The following is a 9,100-nucleotide window of genomic DNA, read 5'->3' as shown; positions in this document are numbered from 1 at the left end:
GCCAACTTGGGCCAGTGAAGCAGCATCCTCCACAACTAGATTGAAGAACAAAACGACAGCTACTTGTCTGTTCCCCTTCCCCTAATTTCCCAGTACTGTTCCCAACCCCCCAATTACCCAATAAAAATCTTTAAAAATAAATAAATAAATAAAATAATTTAAGTCAAGTCCATGAGAATTATATTTAAGGGTTCCTACATGACTCAAATTCCAGCCCTCACAGCAGGGCTAACGTAAACCAGGGCTTTCGGGAGTCTCCCAAGGAAACCTGTGGTGTTGGAACCCTGTTAAAGGCCAGAAACCTCCTCACCCTCAAGATCCAGCACAAGAAAGTTAGAATGTGGGGCTCTGGGTTACTAAGATGGGGGAGGGGGTCACAAAGTCAGGAGGTCCTAGGACAGGCACCTAGGGGAAACTCCAAGAGAATTTACATGACAGAACCAAGAATTTAAGTGAGAATGTGTAGAATTTTCCCCAAAGACATATACACAAATTTTTAAAGGAAATGGCAGTGTCTATGAAAATGTTAATTGTGCATAATATTTTTATCCAGCAGTTCTACCCCTACCCTACAGATGGATATATTTGTACAGGTATGCAAAAGTGTGTACAGGGTTTCCATTACCTTGTTTGAAATGAAAGAAAGAAAAGGAAAGAAAGACAATTAAGTGTTCATTAATGGGGTAAATAGCCACAAAAAAAATGTGGTTGTTGGGCCGGCTGAGTGGCGTGTTGGTTAAGAGTTGGCTTGGGCCGCCAGCTCTGAGCAGCAGGGCCCCAGTTCGGATCCCACATTAGGGCCAGGGACGCTGCGCCCTCTACAGCTAAGATGGTGAACAACAGCTTGACCTGGAGCTGGGCTGCCGTGAGTCACCGGCGAGGGCATAGGCTGCAGTGGAGCTGCAGTGGGCTCCCGTAAGCTACTGTGAGTGGCCGGCAGCCGTCATGAGCTGCCAAGAGCCACTGCGAGTGACTGTCCAGTGGCCAGCGACCAATCTGCCTCACCTGGGAAGAGCACTATGATAATGCCAACATGGACCAGTGAAGCGATGTCCTCCACAACTGCACTAAAGAACAAAAAGCATAGCAACTCGTCTGTTCCCTTCCCCCCTATTCCCCAATGCTGTACCCCTCCCCCAATTCCCCAATAAAATCTTTAAAAAAAAATGTGGTTGTTTTCATTTAGGTTTTTTCACTAGCATACTCTGAGACAAGAACTTGATAAAAGTAGTTTATTTGGGGGAGCTCAGGAGGCACAAGTGAAGGGCTAGGAGGAGTGAGACTGGAGGGAAAAAGAGCCAATAAAGTGTATATTGATAAGTGGATTACTGTTGGGACAAAGAAACTGTATAGAGTGCTCCTCAGATTTGTCCCCCTAAAGGATGGAGAGAAGTTTTACCCACTGTCATAGTCAGTTTGGGATGCTATAACAAAATACCACAGACTTGTGGTTTACACAGCAAACATTTCTTTCTCACAGTTCTAGAGACTGGGAAGTTCAAGATCAAGGTGCCAGCAGAGTTTGTGTCTGGTAAGAACACTTTTCCTGCTTCACAGGTGGGTGCCTTCTTGCTGTATCCTCACATCCTGGAGAGAGAGCTCAAGAGCTCTGGTCTCTTCCTTTTCTTCTTTTTCTTTTTTTTAATTTATATATATTTTTAATAATTTTTGTATTTTTCCATTTCAGTTGACATACAATATTATACTAATTTCAGGTGTACAACAAAGTGAGTAGACATTTATATAACTTACAAGGTGATCACCCCAATAAATCTAGTACCCATAAGACACTATACACAGTTATTACAATATTATTGACTATATTCCATATGCTGTCCTTTACATCTCCATGACTATTTTATAACTACCAATTTGTATTTCTTAATCCCTTCACCTTTTTCACCCATCCTCCCAACTCCCCTCCCATCTGGCAACCATCAGTTTGTTCTCTGTATCCGTGAGTTTGTTTCTGTTTTGGATTTTAGTTTATTTTGTTCTTCAGATTCCACATATAAATGAAATTATATGGCATCTGTCTTTCTCTGTCTGACTTACTCCATTCAGCACAATACCCTCTAGATCCATCCATGTTGTTGCAGATGGCAAGATTTCATTCTTTTTTATGGCTGAGTTTATATGCACCATCCCTTCTTTATCCATTCATCCATTCAGGGACACCCAGGCTGCCTCCACATCTTGGCTGTTGTAAATAGTGCTGCAATGAACATATGGATGCACATGTCCCCTTGAAGTAGCATTTTCAGTTTCTTCAGATAAATACCCAGCATGTATTTTTTACAGCTGCATAGTCTTCCATTGCATGGAAATACCATCATTTTTAAAACCCAGCCTCCTATTCATGGCCATTTGAGCTTTGCACAAGCAATGCTGCAGCAAAGCCACCTTGTACAGGAGTCGTGTCGCTCACGAGTGAGTGAGTGTGTAGGGAAGATTCATAGGAGTGAACTTGCTAAGTGAAAGGGAATTTGTGATTTTTATAGAGTCGGCCAGTTGCTTTCCATAGACACTGGACCAGTTTACAGTCACGCCATGAACATAGGAGGGTCTTCTTAAATATGTTTGAAATGCTCCATAACAAATATAGAGTTTTAATTTAAAATTTTAAATGTTTTAGAAGTTCATAATCCCCCCCCCACCGCCGCCGCCAAATAATAGGTGCCTATGAGGTGCTTGAATTTGCCCATTAGATAGCTTCATAAAAGAAAATTTGGAGATATTTTTGCTCATAATGATATGGGCCAAGTGAGTAATATCCCCCCCACACACACACACAGCTGAATAACTTTTAAGTTTTCTTTCCTATAGAAAATTTAAGTTCCTCTTCCCTTGTTTCTTAGTTCCTTAGTCCCTGGCTTTGATTACTCTTCTAATCAGTTTCTGAATCCTAGATTAAAGATTGTTCCTAGACTGAATCACAGAATATCTCCCACCCCTGCTTCAGAGAACTACTTAAAAGCCTGTGACTTCCCAACATTCCCCAAACTATTCAGGACCTAACTCTTGCATAATCCCATCCCAGAGACTAAATAGGTTTTAACATTTCCCCAGGCAAGTATACTTGTTGATTGTAAACATTGAAGCCTAATATTGTTTCCAAACCCTTAGCCACCCTGCATCAATAGCTTTGAGCTCTGCTCTTTAAGAAATGTATTAATTATAATCTATTTTTCCTCATTTAGGGGCCTTGGGGATACAGAGGGTACCCCAGCAAGATTGCCAGTCACAACCAAAGAAGCCAATACTTTCTTCCAGGTGGGTCTCGAGACCCCTTCCTCTCATCTGAGATCAGATAAGGTGAGAGTTCCGTGAATCCCCCCAATAGGCAGGGACAGCTCTACACCCCTGCCCAGCAGGAAGCAGATACAGAAGAAGCGGCCTCCTGTCCCTCAGCTTCCCATAGAGATTTTATGGGGATCACGTCTCTCAAGGGGAAAACAAGGCAGGCAGTTAGAGGCAAGCATGGGGTCTCTGCATTTCTGCATGTCCCACAGAATGTACTTCCCCAAAGACCTCCCCTCTCCACCCAAAACTTCTCCTTTTCATTGTAATTATCCACCCCTATGGGGAAACAAATGGGTACAAAATACCTGGCTGGATTAGACCAGTCATTCACACCTGTGCAGTAAAAGCCATAGCAACCTTCTTTTCACCTGGGCCTCATTATGCCATTATTATAATATCATACATATGCCCGGAAATTTATTAATATCATTATAACAGACTGAATTCTGGGAAGGAACATGTGCAGTCAAAAGAGATGAGGTAATAGCCTGTTGTCAATCATAGGTGTCAATCAAGTGGTCCCAAGCCCAGAGAGGAACAGCCCATTCTAGAGAAAAAAGAATAAAAACACCAAGTCCTGGTCAGTCAGGGCCTTTTGAGCTTCTTTTGCTAGGCCTGCTCCAAACTCTTTGGAGTGTACTTTCTCTTCTAATAATGGCCCTTGAGCCATTCTCTACTGCTCGGGCCCGCTTCTGCTTCTTTGAAATGTACTTTTTCTTCTCATAAACTGCTTTTTACCACTTTACTTCTGGGTCTCATTCAACTCTTTGCTCGAGATGCCAAGAACCTGGACATTGTGCTTAGAAGGGCCCCCTCTCTGGTAACAATAACATGATTTTGATAAGAGAAGTGTTGTGGCTTCTTGCTTGTGTGTCGTGAGAGAATTCATGAGTCAGGTAGAAATACAGAAGGAAGATTTATTAAAATAAGAGGAGGTTCAGCTGGGCAGAGTCTGCTGGAAACTACTGCAAACTACTGCGTCAAGTCTTTGTTTGGTCTGAAGTTTTATATTTTCTAATCAGGGTGTAAATTGCTTCTGCCTATAGTGGAATTTTCTATCGAGTCTGGCTTTGTCCATTGGGGTTGGGGAAGCAGTTAAACTGGTTATCACAACCTTTGGTTATCATAACATATGTTATATAGATTTAAGTTGCAGTCGGGGTGGATCCCTACTGATGCAAAACCTCCCAAGTCACAGGGCCAGCACTGGGCAGAAGTAAATAGGAACATTAAAACTGGTATGCATAGTAAATGAACAGCAAGCATAGCCATCAAAGCCTGGCGGAAAGGAGGCAAAGAAACGGAAGCTTTCAAAAAGTCCCAAGCTAAATTACACTTATTAAATTGAATTATACCAGAAATCCAAATCTCAAAATAGAAGAATTAGTGCCACCATTACAATCTGCCCTGTCTTAACATTTCCCACTTTCCTATCTCTAATCAGCAATTAAAAATCTTTGGAGGGCCAGCTGAGTGGTTTGTTGGTTAAGAGTTCGGTTGGGAGCGCAAACTCTGAGCAACAGAGCCCCGGTTCGGATCCCACATTAGGGCCAGTGATGCTGCGCCCTCTACAGCTAAGATGGTGAACAACAGCTCAACCTGGAGCTGGGCTGCTGTGAGTCGCTGGTGACAGCGTAGGCTGCAGTGAAGCTGCGGTGGGGCTGCCATAAGCTACCATGAGTGGCTGGCAGCCATTGTGAGCGGCCAGCGCCATGAGCTGCTGTGAGCCACCGTGAGCGGCCATCTGATGGCCGGCGACCGATCTGCCTCAGCCTGGAAGAGGGCAATGGGCCCTCTTAACCAACATGGGCCAAAGAAGCACCAACACCAACACCAACATGGGCCAAAGAAGCAACGTCCTCCACAACTAGACTGAAGAACCAAATGACAGCAACTTGTCTGCTCCCCCTTTCCTGATTCCCCAACGCTGTTCCCTCCCCCAATTCCCCAATACAATCTTAAAAAAAAAATCTTTGAAATCGGGACGAGGGTCCCCCTTCTGTAACTACTTCAGAGCTGAGCAGGGGCGTATAGAGATGTACAAGCCCCCAACTCAATCCAGTTTCTAAATAGAGCCACCCATGTTTTTTTCAGGGCCTGGTCGCTCCACTATCTTTAACTGGCAATCTCATAGGTAGGGACAGCTCTAGCCCCTGCGTGAATTCTTTCACCACCCTCGAGCAAGGAGCCACAACACGAAGGTGAGAAGTTCTTATTTGTTCCACAAATGGAAGCATTGCTGCCACAGGGATTAGAGCAATGAGGGGCAGTGAGGACACAGGAGTGGCTTCCCCTGAGACTGCCTAGGGAGCTGCAAAGACCTCACAGGGGAAGTCACACCTGAGCTCCATGGGAATAATGTGAATACAGTTTCCAGCAGAGAGGCAAGAAGGGCGCTTTCCAGACAGAGGGAACTGGTATGTGCAAGAGCATGGAGGTGAGATAGACCACTACACTACAGGATTGAAGCAGAAAAAAAAAAAAAGGTGAATTGTAAAAGATGATAGTGGGCAAGCTAATTAGTCAGTATGCTTGTGATTTCAAATATCAGAAATTTAAACAAAAGCTCTGGAGAGTTCCAGGTTAATTTGACAATTTGATGATGTCATCAAGGACACAACTTCTTTTTGTCTTTCTGCTCCCCTTTCCTGACTGTTCTGGCATTCATTCTCATAGACCTTAGTTGGCTGCTGCTGCTGCAGACACCACCACACTCTCAACAACTGTGTCCAGGGGCAGAAAGCCTTTCCCAGAAGAGCCCCACTCAACCTCCCCCCACGTCATTCCTGAATCCGTCATGGCAAGAAAAATAGAAGTGGCACTGCTGGCTTAGACCAATCATAGTAATGTGTCTCTTTGGACTGTGAAGGCACCTCCTCTTATGAATATATGAGAGGGCAGCTCTGAAACAATAAATAAATAAAATGAATAAAAGCTTTCCTAGGGCCAGCCGAGTGGCTCAGTTGGTTAAGAGCTCGCTCAAGAGTTTGAGCTCTGAATTGGGCCGGCCAAGTGGCGCGTTGGTTAAGAGCTGGCTTGGGATGCCAGAGGGCCCTGGTTCGGATCCCACATATGAGGGCCAGTAACACTGCCCTCTAAAGAAAAAAAAAAACCAAAAACCAAAAAAACAAAACAAAAAAAACTTAATACATCATAGTTTATTCAAAGTGAGCTTATTCTGATGGGGCCGGCCGAGGGGCTCAGTTGGTTAAGAGCTCGCTCAAGAGTTTGAGCTCTGAGCAACAGCGGTTCGAGTCCAGCCCGAGCTGAGCAGCCGCTGAGCTGCCAACAGGTAGCAGGATGGCTCAGCTAAAAAAAAAAAAAAAAATCTTTCCTAGCAATGAAGTATGTATGGCTGTTATGTGAGCACCAAGAGTGTCTTCTATGAAAGGCTTGCAGGAGATTGAATAAGCTTTCCTAAAGGGACTTGCCTGCCATGCAAAGGGGTTTGGATCTTATCCAGTAGGTTCTGGAAAGCCTTTTTATTTTTTATTTTTTTAAAAGATTTTTATTGGAGAATTGGGGGATGGGAACAGCGCTGGGGAATTGGGGAAGGGGAACAGACAAGTTGCTGTCCTTTTGTTCTTCAGTCTAGTTGTGGAGGACGTTGCTTCACTGGCTCAAATTGGCACCATCATTGCGCTCTTCCTGGGCGAGGCAGATAGGTCGCCTGCATCTGGACGGCCGCTCACGGTGGGTGCTGGCCGCTCACGCTGGCTGCTGGCTGCTGGCTACACACGGTAGCTTATGGCAACCCACTGCCACAGGGTCTGCAGCCTACTCGCCGGCGACTCACGGCAGTCCAGCTCCAGGTTGAGCTGTTGTTCAGCATCTTAGCTGTGGAGGGCAGTGTCACTGGCCCTCATATGTGGGATCCGAACCGGGGCCCTCTGTCATCCCAAGCCAGCTCTTAACCAATGTGCCACTCGGCCGGCCCCTGGAAAGCCTTTTTTAAAGTTGATCCTGGGCATGATTAGATGGATGATATGAAGGGGACGTGAGATGAGAGGTAGAAGTGCTTCTATATAATAATAAGGCTGTTTTTCCATGTGCTTCTAATTTTAAATCACATACCAGGGAACTAGGAGTGGCAGATGGATGGATAACATCATGCCGGCTGGATCAGAGGCAGCAAAAACTGCCCCTATAGTGATCTTACCCATGAACTTCACAGCTCTTCACCCCTAGGTGGAGTTAACTGAAGTACAAACAGCAGACTTGGTGCTAACTAGGATCCAAAGCCGCCCTGACTGGTGGGGGCGTCCTAAAGGGTCAGAGGTCGGGAAAGAGGGGCTGAGAATGTTTTAATCAGAGGAGACTCACACAGTGCTAAATTCTGCCACTATGCTCCCAGAACAGACCATTGTGTCCCATTCAAGGCATCCAAAGTGACATCTGAGACTCCTAATTTTAGGCATCATGCCACAAACTATATCCCCATTATGACATATTCATCTAGGGAGAAGTGCCCAAGGGACATCTCATTCGTCTCTCACCCAGACTCCAGGGGAGCCACTGGCAATGACTTCATAATGACCTGTCCCCTGATCTGAGGGCAACAGTGATACAGACACAGTGGACTATGTGGTCCTCTGTACTGCTCAGATCCCTCCATTCATCAAAGAAATAGTCTGTCACCACTACACAGCCACATGATCGTCTTCAGCTGGGACTTCAGGTTCACATCGTCTCTGGAAAATAGGGTTCAAACTTCTCCACTGGAGGAGTCGCCTGTCCACTGCCACTGCCCACAATCAGGAGCCAAACAGTGTCCTGGGATCCCGCCTTGAGTGCCCGGTGCAAATCCTGCACTGAAGAGTGGGGGGATGGGAATGGGGGGTGGAGGAGAAAACTTTTCTGCAGAGATCTATCCTACCCACAATGGGATTGGCCTTTTAAGTTATTGAACTGACTTTAAAACATCAGTTCTGGAACATTCTACCTGCAAACAGTGGAACTTTTCAAATTATAAAAGAATCTCTCACTTGATGAAAGAACCACATGCTCCCATTAAGGAGCATCTTCTCAATGTTTTCATAATGTGTGATTTCAAGTCAAAAAGCACTTAACAGAGGAAGGGACTAAAAGTTTCTGTATTCTAAGCAACAGAACCAATTAGAAAGTAAGCAAATAAAAACTGAAATCTGAAATTTTAATGGTAAAAAAGATAACAAGTTATATATCTGTTTTTTCTTGGACAGGAAGCTAAACTTCCAGGACGGTGAGCGACCCTGACTGATGGTCAGACTGAGCTGGAGCCTCAGCCGGGTATCGGGCTATACAGCGGAGCGGGTGCAGTGGGAAGACCTCGGACGGTGTGCAGCAGGCGAGGGGCGAGGGATATTTTTCAGGGAATCCTTTCCTCACCTATAGCAACTGAGGCAAAACCACATTTCCTTTAGGTGCCATTCAGGAGCTGGGAAGACTTTTCACTCTCACAGAAAACCTCAACGAAGGTTGTACTCAAGGTTTTTAAGGCCAAATCCAAACAGCACAGTCCCTGGAGATGCAGCAGGCACCTGGGCCGTGTTCCTCCAGACCTCCCTCGTTCCTCTCACACCAGCTGTTCAACTTTCCCTGTCCCCCTCCACAAGTCCTCCTTTCTTTTACCTTCTCTCAAGTTTCCTACCTCCCATGTCGGCACTGGCCTGCCCCCCTTTCCCCCCAGGACTGGCAAATCCCTCTTACATTTTTGAGGTGATCATACCAGCCTGGCCAGTCTCTTCACCACCCAGTTTTGCTGCATGGAATGGAGAGTTTAGAAACCATGCTGTGGAAAGGAGGAGGAAGAACGCTC

Source organism: Hipposideros armiger, unplaced genomic scaffold (assembly GCF_001890085.2).
Source record: "Hipposideros armiger isolate ML-2016 unplaced genomic scaffold, ASM189008v1 scaffold_1050, whole genome shotgun sequence".
In the NCBI taxonomy this organism is placed as follows: Eukaryota; Metazoa; Chordata; class Mammalia; order Chiroptera; family Hipposideridae; genus Hipposideros; species Hipposideros armiger.
This window is presented reverse-complemented; position numbering follows the sequence as displayed.